This window comes from Symphalangus syndactylus, chromosome 5 (genome assembly GCF_028878055.3).
Source record: "Symphalangus syndactylus isolate Jambi chromosome 5, NHGRI_mSymSyn1-v2.1_pri, whole genome shotgun sequence".
NCBI classification, from domain to species: domain Eukaryota; kingdom Metazoa; phylum Chordata; class Mammalia; order Primates; family Hylobatidae; genus Symphalangus; species Symphalangus syndactylus.
Window position 1 is genome coordinate 48851182 of NC_072427.2, and position 17082 is coordinate 48868263.

The 17082-nt window shown below is 42.8% G+C and overlaps 1 protein-coding gene across 3 annotated transcripts in view; it reads right to left on the minus strand.

The window, feature by feature from the left end:
• The window catches only part of LOC129482486 (protein FRG1-like), a 75623-nt gene extending 59100 nt beyond the window's left edge, over positions 1-16523 (minus strand). For all 3 annotated transcript variants that reach the window (XM_055278388.2, XM_055278387.2, XM_055278386.2), the window contains exons 1-2: positions 11301-16523; positions 10507-10634 (exon numbers count right to left, since the gene is read on the minus strand). The gene's annotated coding sequence lies outside the window, so the exon portion shown is untranslated. The remainder of the gene's footprint in view (positions 1-10506; positions 10635-11300) is intronic.
• Positions 16524-17082: the final 559 nt, after the last annotated feature.

The following is a 17082-nucleotide window of genomic DNA, read 5'->3' on the forward strand; positions in this document are numbered from 1 at the left end:
CCTGGCTATTGTGGATACTGCTGTAATAAACATGGGGGTGCAGGTAACTCTTTGATATACTGATTTTCTTCCCTTTGGATATATACTGAAAACCATATGATTAAATTAATAAACACAATAAAAGCGTTTGGCAAAATTAAATATTCTTACATGACAAAAAACCTCTCAACAATTTAGTATAGAAAATATATGCCTTAACACGGAAGGAAATAAAGGACAAATCTACAGCTAAGATCATACTGAATGTGGAAAAGGTGAAAGATTTTACTGTGAACAAGGAAAAGATTTTACTGGAACAAGAAAAGGATGCCTATTTTCACCAATCATATTTCACATAGTGAAAGTCTTAGCCAGGACAATTAGGTTAGAGAAAGAAATAAAGGACATCTGAATTGGAAAGGAGACAGTCAAATTGTCCCTGTTTGAAGACAATGTGCTCTTATACATGGAAAAAAAATAAGACTCTACCAAAAGCTTCTTAGGGTGATAAATGAAATGAATAAAGTTGCAGGATATAAATCAACATAGGAAAATCAGTAGCATTTCTATATATTGATAGCAAACTAGCTGAAACAAAAAATTAAGAAAGCAATTCCTTTTACAATAGTTACAAAAATGTACTTGGAAATAAATTTAACCAAGGAAGTAAAAGATTTCTACAACAAAAATGACAAATATTAATGAAAGAAATTAAAGAAAACACAAAAAAGGAAAGACATCCACTGTATAGATTGAAATAATATTCTTAAAATGACCCACTATCCTATGTGATTTACAAATTTAGTACAATCACTAGCTTGTATTTTTAAAAGCACCTTTGCTGCATATTCTTAAGATACTCAATGGCAATGCCTGGATTTAAGTTTGAGGTGTTATTATATCTATTTTATATTGGGCACAATATAGTGTTATCAGAGATAACAGTTTTGATTGGTCCTAGGTCATACAGTAATATATACATTGCGATTTATAGACAAGCTATCTTTTAATACTCAGGCATTTAGAAAGTTCATTTAGACAAAGTTATAAAAACTTGCCTTCCATTCTGCCTATATCACCTAAAAATCCTAATTTAAGAGGTAATAACATTTTTTATTTGATATACAATTTATCAACACAATAAAAATCTAACAATTATCATGTGCAGAGTGTGAAAATCTCATCAGATTAAGGAACACAAAGTCATCCTTGTCATATTTCGGAAGTAAAACTGTTTTGGAAACTGTTATTTTTAGAAACAGTTAAAAACATTTTTTCATTAGTTTTTCGTGTAAAATTGTGACAACCAGCATGAAATAACTGTCATCACAGAAGCATGGTATATTCGATTCCAAATTATATACTGTGTAAGTTTTAATATATTTATGTATTATTTATACTTAGATCGTAACCCATAATGTACAGATATTATTTTTCCTTCAACTCTTAAGAATATTCTTAAATAATAAAATTAAAATTAATGAATTACAATTTTTTTTGGTTGGGAAAATGAATAGACACACACGTGACAGTGCATCACTTCACTTCATCATTTCATCTCATTTCATCATTTCATCTTATCACTTTATCTCATCATTTCATCTCATCCCATCTCATCTCATCATCATATCTCATCATTCATCTCATCATTTCATCAAATCTCATCTCATTTCCATTTCATTATTTCATTTCATTTCATTTCACTATTTCATTTCATTTCATCTAATTTCATTTCATTATTTCATTGTGTCATTTCATATCATCTCATTTCATCTCATATTTTTCATCTCATCATTTTTCGTATCATTTTTCATCTCATCATTTCATCTCAATTCATTTCATCTCATTTCATCTCCTCATCTAATCGTTTCATCCTTTCATTTCGACATTTCATCACATCATTTCATCTCATCCCATTTCATTATTTCGTTTCATCTCATATCATTATTTCACCTAATTTCATTATTTCATCTCATCTAATCTCACTTCATCTCATCTCATTTCATCTCATCTCATTTCATCTCATCTCATTTCATCTCATCATTTCATCTCACCACATCTCTTCATTTCATCATTTCATTTCAACATTTCATCATTTCATCTCATCTCATCTTTCAATTTCATTTCAATATCATTTCATTTCATCATTTCTTTTCATTTCATCTCATTTCATTATTTCATTTCATCTCATTTCATCTCATCATTTTTCATCTCATCATTTTTCATCTCATCATCTCATCATTTCATCATTTCATTTCATCCTTTCATCTCATTTCTTCTCATTTCATCTCATTTCATCTCATCTCATTTCAATTTCATTTCATTATTTCATTTCATTATTTCATTTCACTTCATTTCATCTCATTTCATTTCATTTCATCTCATTTCATCTCATCTTATCTCATTTCATCTCATCATTTCTTCTCATCTCATCATTTCACCATTTCATCTCATTTTTCATCTCATCATTTTTCATCTCATCATCTCATCTCATCATTTCATCATTTCATCTCATTTCTTCTCATCATTTCATCTCATCGTTTTATCTCATTTCATCTCATCTCATTTCTATTTCATTTCATTTCATTATTTCATTTCATTTCACCTCATTTCATCTCATTTCATGTCATCTTATCTCATTTCATCTCATCATTTCTTCTTATCTCGTCTCATCATTTCACCATTTCATCTCATTTCATCTCATCATTTCATCTCATCTCACCTCATCTCATCATTTCATCTCATTTCATCTCATCATTTCATCTCATCCTTTCATCTCATCATTTCATCTTATCATTTCATCTCATATCATCTCATCATTTCACCTCATCTCACCTCAGCATTTCGCCATTTCATCTCACCATTTCTTATTACATCTCATCATTTTATCTCATCATTTCATCTCATCTCATCTCAATTCAATTTCCTTCCATTATTTCATTTCATCTCACTTCATCTCATTCATTTCATCTCATTTCCTCTCATCATTACATCTCATCTCATTTCATCTCATAATTTCATCTCATCATTGCATCTCATCATTTCATCTCATCTCATTTCATCACTTCATCTCATCATTCATCTCATCATTTCATCTCATCATTTCCATTTCATTTCCATTTCACTATTTCATTTCATCATTTAATGTCATCATCTCATTTAATTTCACCTCATTTCATTATTTCATTTTTTCATTTCATTATGTCATTTCATTTCATCTCATTACATTTCATCTAATTTCATTTCATATCATTTCATTTCATCTCATCATCTCTTTTCATCTGATCATTTCATCTCATCATCTCATCAACTCATTTCATCTTATCTCATTTCATCATTTCATCTCATCATTTCATCTCATCTCATATCTTCTCATCTCATTTCACTTTCATTTCATTTTTTCATTTCATTATTTCATCTCATCTCATTTCATCACATCACATCTCATCATTTCATCATTTTATTTCATTATTTCATCTTATTTCATATCATCATTTCACCTCATTTCAATTTTATTTCAATTTCATTTCATTTCATTATTTCATTTCATCTCATTATTTCATCTCACTATTTCATTATATCATTTCATTTCATCATTTCATTTCATTTCATCATTTCACCTCATCATTTTATCTCATCATCTCATCTCATCATTTCGTCTCATCATTCATCTCATTTCATATCATCATTTTATCTCACCATTTCATCTCATTTCATCTCATTTCATCTCGTCTCATTTCATCATTACATCTCATCATTTCATCATCATTTTATGTCATCATTTCATGTCATCATTTCATCACATCTCATCTCATCTCGTTTCATCCCATCATTTCAGCATTTCATCTCATCTCATCATTTCCATTTCATTTCCATTTCATTATTCCATTTCATCATTTCATTTCATTATATTATTTCATCTCATTACATTTCATCTCATTTCCATTTCATTTCCATTTCATTATTCCATTTCATCATTTCATTTCATTATTTCATTTCGTTATATCATTTCATCTCATTACATTTCATCTCATCTCATTTCATCTCATCTCATCATTTCATCTCATTTCATCTGATTTCATGTCATCATATCATCATTTCATCTCATAATTTCATCACATCTCATCTCATCATTTCATCATTATTTAATCTCATTTCATCTCATCATTTCATCTCATCATCTCATCTCATTATTTCCACTTCATTATTTCATTTCATCTCATTTCATTATTTCATTTCATTACGTCATTTCATTTCATCTCATTACACTTCATCTCATCTCATTTCATCATTTCATCTCGTCATTTCATCTCATTTCATCTCATCTCATTTCATCATTTCATCTCATCATTTCATCTTATTTCAATTTCATTTCAATTTCATCATTACATTTCATAATTTCCTTTCATTATTTCATTTGATCTCATTTAATTCATTTCATTTCATCTCATCTCATCATTTCATCTCATTTTTCATCTCATCACTTTTCATCTCATTTCATCTCATCATTTCATCTTATCTCATCTCATTTCATCATTTCATCTCATCATTCATCTCATTTCATCATTTTAACTCATTATTTCATCTCATCTCATTTCAATTTCATTTCATTATTTCATATCATTTCATTATTTCATTCCATTTCATTCATCATTTCATCTCATAATTTCATCATTTCATCCATCATCTCATCATTTCATCATTTCATCTATCATCTCATCATTTCATCTCATTTCATCTCATCTCATCTCCTTTCAATTTCTTTTCAATTTTGTCATTTCGTCTCATCATTTCAACTCACCATTTCATCTCAAAACTTCACCTCATCTCATCTCATCATTTCATCATTTCATCTCGTCACTTCATCTCATCTCAAGTCATCTGATCATTTCATCTAACTGAAATGATGAAATGGAATCATGTATTGAAATGGATAGGATGCCCTCAGTGATGTTAAATTTAAAAATTGTTTGTTTTCATGTATTCATATTTACATTTATATGTATTTATATTTATATTTACTTGTATTTCTTTTTACTTATTTTTATTTATATTTTTACTTATTTCTTTATTTACAGACAAGTTCCTCTTCTGTGGTCTAGGCTGGAATATAGTGGTGCATTCACAGTTCACTGCAGCCTCGAGCAAACCTCCCACCTAAGCCTCCCAGGTAGCTGGGATCCCAGGTGCGCACCACCACACCTGGTTAATATTTTATTATTTGTAGAGATGGAGCCTTGCTATGCTGCCCAGGCTGGTCTCAAACTCCTGGGCTCAAGCAATCCTCCTGCCTTGGCACCCCAAAATGCTGGGATTACAGACATGAGCCACAGTGCCCAACCTATTTATTTATTTATTTAATAAAAACAACGTCTCACTATGTTGCCCAGGCTGGTCTTCAACTCCTGGCCTCAAATGATTCTCCAAACTTGGCCTCCCAAAATGTTGGGATTACAGGTATGAGCCACCATGCCTGGCCTAAAAATAGTATTATATTTTTGTATTATATAATTTTCAATTAGGTAATATGAATATTCTGTACAGGAAATATGCCCTTAATTACATAGGCATAAACATTTTGTTACACTGAGAAGAATCTAACAGAGCTAAAAATAAAAGTTAATTAAGAAAGGTCATTAGATACTCACACATTCTTACGTTTACACATTCTTTCATATATTCATATATTCTTTTAACAGTATCAATGGTTTGGAGTTATGCATACAAAACCATGACCTATATGTAATACAATGAACAATAGGCTAATAACTAATAACTAATACAACTAATAATTACAATTCAAGACATATTATATACAAAGCTTTAACTTCTCATCATCAGATTTTGTTTTTCTTCTTTCTGTTTTGGCAGATACTGTGAATACAACATTCAACTCACAGACACTATGGAGCCCCTACTAAGCATAAAGTACTGTGAAAGGCCAGGGCTAGGACAGAACTGAGACAGGGCAAGGGATAGGACAGAACTGGGGCAGGGTCATGGCCAGAGAAAAACCAGGGGCAGGGTCACAGCCAGGGACATGACAGGACCAAGGCCAGGGCCAGAAGCAGGGCAGAACCAGGGCCAGGGCCATGGCAGGATGAGGGCCAGCAGAAAGCCAGGGCAGGGCTAGGGTAGCACAGGGCCAAGACAGGGCAGGGTCAGTGTAGAGCAAGGAACGGGCCAGGGTATGGCAGGGCAGGGACAGGGAGGGCCAGGGACAGAGCCAGGTCCAGGACATGGACAGAGCAGGGCCAGAAACATGGCAGGACCAGAAAGGGGACAGGGCAAGGGCAAGGCCAGAGAAGGATCATGGAAAATCATGGCCAGGGAGGGTCCAGGGCAAGGGCAAGTCCACGGCAGAACCAGAGCCAGGGCAGGCCAAAGGCAGGGCCAGGGCAGGGCAAGGCCAGGGTAGGGCAGGGCCAGTGTAGGGTGAGGGTAGGGCCAGGGCGAGTTCAGGTCCAGGACAGGACTAAGATAGCACAGGGCCAAGGCAGGGCCAAGACAGGGCCAGGGCAGGGCCTGGGGATTGTCAGGGCGAGGGCCATGGTCAAGGCTGGGCCAGGGACAGGGCCAGAGCAAGGGCAGGGCCAGGGAGAAGGCAGAACCAGAAAGGATCCAGAGCAAAGGCAGAGCCAGGGCAGAACCAGGACCAGGACAAGGCAAAGCCAAGGCCAGGGCAGGGCAAGGCCAGTGCAGGGCAAGACCAGGGAAGGGCAAGGCCAGGGTAGAAAAGACCAGGGTAGGGCCAGGCCAGGGTAGGAGAAGGCCATGGTAGGGCCAAGGCCAAGGCAGGGCAGGGCTAGGGTAGCACAGGGCATGGCCAAAAACAGGGCAAGGCCATAGCAGTGGCAAGACTAGCAACAGGGCCAGGGCAAGCGCTGGACCAGAGCATGGTGGGGACAATACAGGGCCAGGACAGAGGATGGCAAGGCAGGTCCAGGGCCATTTCAGGGACTCGGTAGGCCTGGGGTCAGGCCAGGGCAGGGCAAGGGCAAGGCCAGGGCTGGGGCCAAGGCAGTGCCAGGGCAGGGTAGGAACAGTGCAGGGACAATGCAGGGTAAGGGCAAGGCCAGGGCATGGAAGGGCAGGGCACGACCAAGGAAGGGCCAGGAGAGGGCCAGGGCAAGGTCAGGGCCAAAACAAGGGTACGGCTGGGGCCAGGAATATGGTAAGACCAGGGCTGGGCCCAGGCTGGGACACGCAGGGCAGAGCATGGCCTTTGCAAGGCAGGGCCAGAGCCAGGCCATAGAGAGAGTAGGGCAAATGCCAAGGCAAGGCTAGGGTAGTGCCAGGGCTGAGGCAAGGTCAGGGAAGGTCCAGGGCTGAGTCAAGGCTACAGCCAATACAGGGCAAAGGCCGGGGCAGATCTAGGGCACAAGCAGGGCAGGCTAGGGCACGGCAATGGCAAGACCAGGCCATGGCAGGGCCAGCCCAGGATAGAACAGGGCACAGGCAGGGCAGGGCCAGGGCTACGGCTGGGGCAGGACAAGGACCAGGACCAGGGTCCAGGCCAGGGCAAGGGTATGGCCAGGGCAGAGGTGGGGCCAGAGCCAGGGTCTGGGCAGGGCCAAGGAAGGTCCATTGCAGGGCCAGGGTTCAGACCAGGGCCAGAGCAGGGCTCGGGCAGGGCCAGGGCCAGGACCAGGAAAGGGCAATGTCAGGACAAGGGCCATGGCAGGACCAGCAATGGGGCTAGGGCTAGGACAGGGACAGGGACAGGGTCGGGGCTAGGGGCAGAATAGCATGTCAGGGTAGAGCCAGGCCAAATTAGGGCCAGGACAGGGTCAGGACCAGGGCTGGGCCAGGGTATGGCCTTAAGTAGCGAAGGGCCAGGGCCAGGGTCCATGCCAGTGACAGCGCCGGACCAGGGCAGAGGCAGGGCCATGGCCAGGTCTAGGACAAGGCTGGGGCAGGGCCAAGGTCTGGGTCAGGGTCAGCACAAGACCAGGACAGAGCCAGGGGAGGGACAGGGCCATGGCAGGACCAGGGTCAGGAGCAGGGCTCAAGGCTGGGCCAAGGCCACAGATAGGACCAGGTCTATGCTAGGGCCAGTGTGAGGGCCAAGGCAGGGTCAGGGCAGGGCCAAAGGGAGGGCAGGGACAGGACAGGGTGGAGCAGGCCCAGGGTAGCACAGGATTAAATCACAGCATGACCAATTAGGGCAGGTCTATGGCTGGGGCCAGGGCAGGGCCGGGGCCAGGGCAGGGCCAGGGCCAGGGCCGGGGCAGGGCCAGAGCCAGGGCAGGGCCAAGGCAGTGGCAGCTCCAGGGCAGGGCCAGGGTTAGGACCACGGACATGTCCAAGGCCAGTGCCAGGGCAAGGGCAAGGGCAGGGGCAGGGCCAGGGTCACCTAAGAAGCAGGGACAAAGCCAGGCCCAGAGAAGGGCCAGGACAGGTACCTGGCAGGGCTAGGGTCTGGGACAGGGCCATGGCAGGGCCAGGGACAGGGCCACAACCAGGTCTGTGCTATGGCCAGGTCCAACACAGTGCCCAGGTGAGGCTAGGGTGAAGGCCAAGATAGGGCCAGGGCAGGGTCAAAGCCAGGCTAGGGCCAAGGCAGGGCCATGGCAGGCAAGGCACGGCCAGGAAAGCATAGGGCCAAGACAGGGCAGGGCCAGACCAGTGCCAAGACCTGGGCAGGGCCAGGGAACAGCCAGGGCAGGGCCAGGGCCATGGCCATGACCTCGGCAGGACCAGGTTCGGGGCAAGGGCAAAACTAGGGCAAGGACAGTGCAGGTTCTTGGCACAGCCAGGGTCCAGGATAGTGTCAGGGCAGGGCCAAGGCAGGGTCTGGGCCATGGTAAGACCAGCAACAAGGCTGGGGCTAGGCCACTGACAGGACCAGAGTCAGGGCAAGGGCCAGAGCAGTGCAAAGCCAGGGTAGGGCCAGGGCCAGGGGAGAACCAGGGCAAGGTCTCAAGCAGGGAAGGGCCAGGGCCAGGACAGGTCAGGGCAGGGCCATGAGAGGGCCAGCAGCTGCATTAGGGCAAGGGCAGGGCCAGAGCAAGGTAAGGGTCAGGGCCAAGGCCAGGGTAGGGACAGGGCAAGAAATATGGCAGGACCAGGGGCAATGCCAAGGCCAGAGCCGGGCCAGGGCTGAGCCAGGGCTGAGTCAGGGCAGGGCAGGGCAGGGCATGGTATGGCCAGTGCAGGACAGGACAAGAGCCTGTCCACAGAGAGAGCAGGGCTGATGCCAAGAAAGAGCCAAGCTAGTGCCAAGGCTGAGGCAGTGTCAGAGCATGTCCAGGGCAGGGCCGAAGCCAGGGCCAGAACCGAGCCAGGACACAGCCAAGACAGGGTAGGGCAGGGAAATGGCACAGCCAGGTCAGTACTGGGACAGGGCAGAGCAGGGCAAGGCGATGGTAGGGGCAGGGGAGTGACGGGCCAAGGCAGAACCATGTCATGCCAGGGCCAGGACACCTCCAAGTCCACTTCAAGGCCAGGGCTATGGCAGGACAAAGACCAGGGCCGGGGTAAGGGCCAGGTCTGTGCTAGGGCCAGGTCCAGAGCAGGACCCAGCGAAGACTAGGGTGAGGGCCAAGGTAAGGCCAGGGCAAGGTCAAAGGCAGAGTAGGGCCAGGGCAGGGTGATGACACACCCAGAGCACAGCAGGGCAGGGTGATGGCAAGACGAGGCGCAGACCACTGCCAGCTCAGGGCCAGGGAAGGGCCAGGGCAGAGCCAGGAAAGGGTCTGGGTCAGGGCCAGGACCAAGGCAGAGCAGGGCCAGGGCCATGGCAGAGTCAGGGCAGGTCCTTCACAGGACCAGGTTCCAGGCCAGGGCCAGGGCAGCAGCAGGGGCAGGGCCTGGATAAGGGCAGGGCCAGGGATATGGCAGGACCAGGGCTAGGGCCAGGACCAGGCCATAGTGAGGGCAGGGCAAAAGCTAGGGCAGGGTCAGGGCAGGTCCAGGGAGCGGCCAGCACCAAGCGGGGCCAAGGCACAACCAGCGCAGGGTAAGGCAGGGCAATGGCACCACTGGGCCACGACAGGGCAAGGTCAGTGCCAGGAGAGGGCAGAACAGGCAGGCCCACGGTGGGGCCAGGGCAGGGATGGGCTAAAGCAGGGCCAGGACATGTCCAAGGCCAGGTCAAGGCTAGAACAGGAGCAGGACCATGACCATTGGCAGGGCCAGTGCCATGACAGGACCAGGGTCAGGACAAGGGGCAGGGCCAGAACCAGGGCCAGAGCCAAGGCCAGGCCAGCACAGGTTCAGGGCAGGGCCAGTGCCAGGGCAGGGACAGGGTAGCACAGGGCCAAAACAGGGTCAGGATGGGACCAGAGCAGGACAGGGCCGAGACAGTCCAAGTAACAGTAGGGCAAGTACGGGGCAAGACAGGGCAGTACAGGGCCAGAACCATGGCAGGGGCAGGGCAAAGCCAGGCCTAATGCCAATGCACCGGCCCTCCCTACAAGGCTCCCTCCATCTGGCCACCGCTGCAGCCCATCCATCGCCGTAAGCCTGACCCCCAACCCTGGCTACAGCCGCCTGCCCTCCTAGTGCGGCCGCTCTCCTACCTACCGCTGCGGTGCACTGCGGTCTCCGTCGCTGCCACCCACCCGCAACGAGGCGAGCCGTGGTTTCGCAGGCTCTAGGTGTCTCCTCCTCCTCCTGGCAAGGAGCAGCTGGGCGGGCAAAGCCAGAAAAGCCTACAGGAAGATGTGAGGGGTAAATAGACAACGGCAAAGGGAAGAGTCAGCAGAGTAAATAGACAACCCACAGAGTGGGACCCCTGACCCTTAACCCTAACCCCTAACCCCAACCCTCACCCTCACCCTAACGCAACCCTAACCTCTAATCCCTAACCCCTAACCTCTCTTAACCCCTAACTCTAAACCTTGACTCCTAACCCCTAACTCTGACCCCAACCCCTATCTCCAACCCCAAACACTAAACTTAACCCCTAACCCCTAACCCTAACGACAACCTTAACCCTAGGTTCGCTACTACCTTTGTATTGACCATGTCAACGTTGATTATTATGATCGCGGTCTTAGGACTGCACGGCAGTGAGGGGATTGCGAATCTTATATTAATATTTTTGTATTGAGGCAGTGCATTAGCATTACAGGTGCTTGTTACATGAGCAATGGGGTTGTCATATTTTGGGTGTCAAGTCTGCATTACGAATGCTGCATTTGTCTTCCGAGGCTGCGGTGTGGATCTTGCATTGCGGCCGCCTCACAATGGCTGGGGAGAACCTCGGTGGGCAGGATTCAGAGGGGTTTCTGGTTTCCCGTTTTCCACACTGAACCCTTCTAACTGGTGTCTGACCCTGATTATTCAGGGCTGCAAACAGGAAGGATTTTACTCACCGTCGATGAGGCCCCGAGTTGTCCCAAAGCGAGGCAGTGTCCACAAGGTCTGGGCTGAGGAACGCTGCTCTGCCTTCGCGGTGTCTCCCGGGTCTGTGCTGGGCAGAACGCAGCTCCGCCCTCGCGGTGCCGCTGGCCCGCCAGGGTCTGTGCTGAGCAGAACACTGGTCCGCCCTCGCTGTACCTCCGAAATGTGTGCAGAGCAGAACTAAGCTCCGCTCTCGCGATGCTCGCTGTGCGCCCCCTCTGCGCCTGCGCCTGCGCCGGCGCTGTGCGCCCCCCTCCCCCCGCGCCTGCGCCGGCGCTGTGCGCCCCCTCTGCGCCTGCGCCGCCGCTGTTCCTTTGCGAGGAGGGTGCTGTGCTCTCCTCAGCACAGACCCGGAGAGCATCCCGAGGTACATTATGTTAACTCTAATATTTTAAAAATCTAGTTTTAATGTCATTTTCCAACATACTAAAGAAAGGGAAGTTATTCAAATTAATAAGATTTTTGTATTACTTCATAGTGGAGTATAGTGAGTAAAACATCCTCCTATTGGGAGGAATTGCTTGACATTAGGGATATTATTAAACATAATTGGAAGGGAGCAAATAATTAGCAGCCTTTGTAACAAACCAGCAGACACAGAAATGATGAGAAGAGAATTGCTAATTTAAGGCATCTTGTGTGAGTGCTTCAAAGATGGGGAAAACTCTGTAAGGGAAGAGAGAAAGCGATTTTAAACTTACTGATTATTTTGCAAGATGAAGGGACAGGAGAGCCATTAGAGCCAAATGGGACACAATATAGAATAATATTATTTAATAGGCCATTTTTATGATAGAATTAAATCACAAAACAGCATAATTACAAGTGGAGAAAAAAGCCCTCAAATATATAGATATGAACAGCTAGTGAGAAAAGAAAGGAAGTCACATGGAAGGACATTCTCCGATGATGCTTTTTCCTTGTATTACATCTATCCAATAATCTATAACATCATGGGAATATGTTTATAAGTTTGAAACATCACTTTAATTATATTTATTGTATATTATTATTATGTCAACTTATTTCCTTTTCCCATGTCTACTTAGTAAAGAATTATATGTGAGAGGTCTCGCAGTTTTGCCCACATCCTACAACCATGTTTGCATCTCTGCATTTCAGGCATATGAGTATTAATCTAAAATTTACTAAACTCCTTCAGGGATTCTGCAACCACTTTTTACACACAGTGTAAACATTTAACATTATTTGATATTTTAGAAACTACCAAGCCTTGACAATCACCATATCATTGAATTAGTATTTTTAAAAAATACCTTCAGGCCAGGCCAGTGGCTCACGCCTGTAATCCCAGCACTTTGGGAGGCCGAGGCGGGTGGATCACGAGGTCAGGAGATCAAGACCATCCTCGCTAACACGGTGAAACCCCGTCTCTACTAAGTACACAAAAAATTAGCCAGGCGTAGTGGTGGGCGCCTGTAGTCCCAGCTACTCGGGAGGCTGAGGCAGGAGAATGTCGGGGGCGGAGCTTGCAGTGAGCCGAGATCGCGCCACTGCACTCCACCCTGGGCGACAAAGCGAGACTGCGTCTCAAAAAAAAAAAAAAAAAAATTCCTTCAGAGATAAAAATAATTTCTTACGTTTTTACCAGATCGTCGCAGCCCAGTCAAGCTGCTGTAACAAAATACATCAGCTGGGTGACTGCGTTGCTTATAAATGACAGAAATTTATTTCTCACAGTCCTGGGAGCTGGGAAATCCAAAATCAAGGCGCAGGCACTGCAGCGTCTGGTGAGGGCCCATTTTCTCACAGATAATGCCTTCTCCCTGTGTCCTCATGAGGTGGAAGGAAAAAGGAGCTTTCCTGGGCCTGTTTTATAAGTGCACTAATTATATAAGAGGTTCTTTCACCTCCCACAGACCTCACCTCCTAATACCATACCTGTATGAGTTTTAGTACCTAATTTACACTTAATAAGAAATTTGAGGGAGCACATTCAGGCCATAGTATATATATCAATATAATTTTTTGTATCTTTTCTACTTAATATTTATAAGCAGTATTGAACATTATAATGCCTCTAACTCATTTCTATTTTCTTCTGTCTCAAATCTTTATTGTGCCATTTTTGATCATTTGTATTTGATTTTTTACTTCTCTTCAAATAATCCTGTTGTCTTATATAAAAAGTTGGTTGCTCCATTCTCCCCTCATTAATTTTGTTTGTAACATACTAACCTTACTCAGTGCTGTAAGATAAACGCAACTTTCTTAACTGGACCATCAAATAGACTACCTCTTGTAAAGAACTATAAAGCTGTTCATATAAGGTCTAAAACATAATTCAATTTGAAAAAAAATTAAAAATAGGTGTTAAATATATATCCAAAAAAGAAAAGTATAACCTAATATTTTTATGAATTTTGAGTCTAAAAGTAAATGCTGGTCAATAATGAATTTTTTTATTGTGAAACTAAAAATATTTAATGAAGGTGTCTTACTGTGATCTATATTATTTATAATTTGATACCCCTTACTCTAGTAAAATGTACAGTGGATTAATAGTTCAGAAACCGAGGCATGTTTTCAGTTTCTGCTACTATTCAGCTATTTCACTTTGGAAGTCACCTACATCTCCAGGTCTAGTGCTTTTCCAGTGGCTTGAGTAGGAAGACAGCCTGGATTATGTCTTGGCACCCTCAAAAGCAATGAGACAATGACGACTGTCAATACAAATATAATATTTATCAGTTTATGGAATCCTTTTGTTATTTGCTTTTATATTTGGATATCTCACTTATACTAGAAATCAATAAAATAATGAACTGCCACTCTGAAGATTCAGAAATCAATCTTCTTTCTGACAGGTATAAAACCACTCCATGTAATCCATTTTATGCTTCACTTTCTTTGTTTGCTTTTCAAATAGTTACAAAGCTTTCTACTAAGAAATGTTCTCTTTCACATCCCCTTGAAACGGAGATGCTGAGTAAGTCTTTGAGATAGCCAGGGCTCTAATGGAATGGCAGTTGTTTGATATATTGTAGGGTTGGTTGAGTAATTAAATGAAACATCATTTTTTCTTTACATTTTATTTTACCTAGTACTGTTGCAGAAGTAGGGGGTGGTTATACAAAGAGACTTATGAGCTGGCCTCCTGCCTTTTAATCACTCACATTCTAATGGAAAGAACCCACGGATATTTAAGCAAGCTTGAAAAATCATGGAAGACTCTGTGTAGAAGGTAATGTGTGAGTTATCAAAAAGCCAATTAGCATATAATCCAGTTAAGACAGAATGACCATTTCAGGAAGAGGATATAACGTAAGCATTGCAGAAATGACTCAGGTGAGAATAACACCAGAAGACATGTAAATAGTTTTGCATGTCAGGGGCATGGGGATAAGTAGGAGATATGATCAGAGGAGATGGAGGGAACAAATCATTAATGACATTTTATATCTTGCTAAAGTTATTGAATTTTATCCTGGGGATTTTAGGTGGAGAACTGACCCTACCAGGAGTATGTCTGAAAGAGATTCTGGTATCAGCAGCATGAAGGATAGATCTGACAGGGATCTGAAGCAGGATGAACATTTAATAGATGAGAGAGATGCATAGAGCAGCAAAGACAGTGCACATTAGTGAGCCTTCAAAAATGTTTACTGAGTTGAAATGAATGGAAGACGTTTGTTGAAACTTTCCTTTCTCACGTCTTATTTTTAGAAAATGTCAATAGTACCTATTCATTGGGTTGCTTCTAAGTTACTCAGCTCAACCCCAGGGAGGATGTGAGATAGTTGAAGCCTAGGTGAATGACCCATGTCATCACAGGTGCTTCAAAAATGTCATCAAACACTCATCTACAGATGGTCCCGTTGTTCTGCGTGGTCTTTACAGGTCCTGAGTCTTATGCTGCAGTATGATGCACAAAATAGTATTCTGCTTTTTGCAATGAAATCAATATGCACCTTAATTATTCCCTTTGCGCTTGGACAAAGGGCATGTCAGGGATTGCACTGACTTTGGTTGTCAGGCACACTCCTTGGTTGCTAACTCTGTTTAAAGATTTTGTTTGTTTTTGTGTGTGTGTCATTTTCAGAAAGTTTTGCCAATAAAATAAATCATTTAGAAGTTTCCTCAATAATTTTCAAAGCTAGGATATACCAAAGAAGCAGCTGCTTTCTGATAACTAAAAGCTTACTGCAATATTTTAATTTTTAAAACATTTTCACATTTTTATAAATGTGTCATCATAACACTGTCATATAAATAAAAAGAAATATAATTTTTCCCATGTTGGAAATGAATGGTTTAAAGATTGACTTTGGAGGAGTGGGTAAAAGTGCTTGGTTCAAAAGGAAAAAATATCTCACCACTAAATATCACTATTTCAATATCCATAGTACATCTATTGGTGGTAATATTTTGTTAGTTTGGCTTTGGCAATAAAAAATATTATTATACACATAAAATATTTTATCTTTTATATTCATATATGTTTCCAAGCCTCATATTCTAAAAAGCCTAAAAACAATGACAAGCCCAGTAACACTGACGACCTTGGCAAGCAGACTGTAGCCTCTTATGTAGCATTTTACGTTCAAACAAATCCGGGGACCTCAAATAAATGATTAAATCTGGATACGGTGCAAAAAATGTACAGAATTGGTCTGAAGCAACTTATTATCCTAAAAATGTAAGGAAGATTTCAAAAACTACATATCAAAAACTCTCATGGTACAATTGGAAGAGGATTCTATTGTTAGGATGAGGCAATTTTCGTAGCAAAACAGGTAGAAGTTACTGAAAAATTGATTGACATTAATTAGTGACAAAAATGATAATTTTTTTACTTAATAAAAATTCCTTAATCACATTTGGTTAATACTAGGTAGCAAATGCATTCTGTAAACTGAGAAAGAAAGGGAAGGACTGTAGCATTCATCCTAATATTCTTATACAACTGCAACTAAATAATCGATGAAATATTTTTTAAATTAAGAATTCCAGCTGATAAAAAAAGATTAATAGAATTGTAGTATCAACATATTGCAACCACGAATGAAATTGTAGACTCAAAAAATTCTTATCAATGGCTGCCCAAAATGACGAGAAATGCTGCGGAAGATTAGGCTAACACTTGAACCCACTGTCAATAATAGCATGTTTAAAAAATGGAAAGGAAAGTGTACACAGTATTTACATTATAGGAAATACAAATATTTCACTATAAATCCTATAAAATAATTCAATATATTTCTTTAATAATACGAGGAGCAAGGAGTGGCAAGAGGGAGTTTGCTACCTGGGAAGGGAAGGTGTTAAATGACATGGGAAGTGAGGTGTGGTATGTCAACCAGCTGACAAATTTCAATACTCAAATATGTCAGAAGGCTCTAGGTAGCAACAATGGCTCAAAGGCTGTTCCATGAATAGGACACAGACTGAGACTAAGCATACATTTTTTGTGTGTATGTGTGCTCTGGGTTGTGATGGAGAAGTCTGGAAGTTCAAGATTTCGGCAGCATAGTTACTGAGGGAATAGATGAGCTATGGAGGCTGCCTACCTGAGATGTGTTAGGCCACATACATCCAAAAGCATAGAGATCTCAATCAAAATTAAAGCACTTTGTCTAAATTGGGGAGAAAAATAAGATTAGGTAATTGCCTCATAACTGTATATTTCAAGAGCAAAGTCTTGGAATCAGTTTTATATATATATATACAAATATATATATAAATATATATATAAATATATAGAAATATATATATAAATATATAGAAATATAT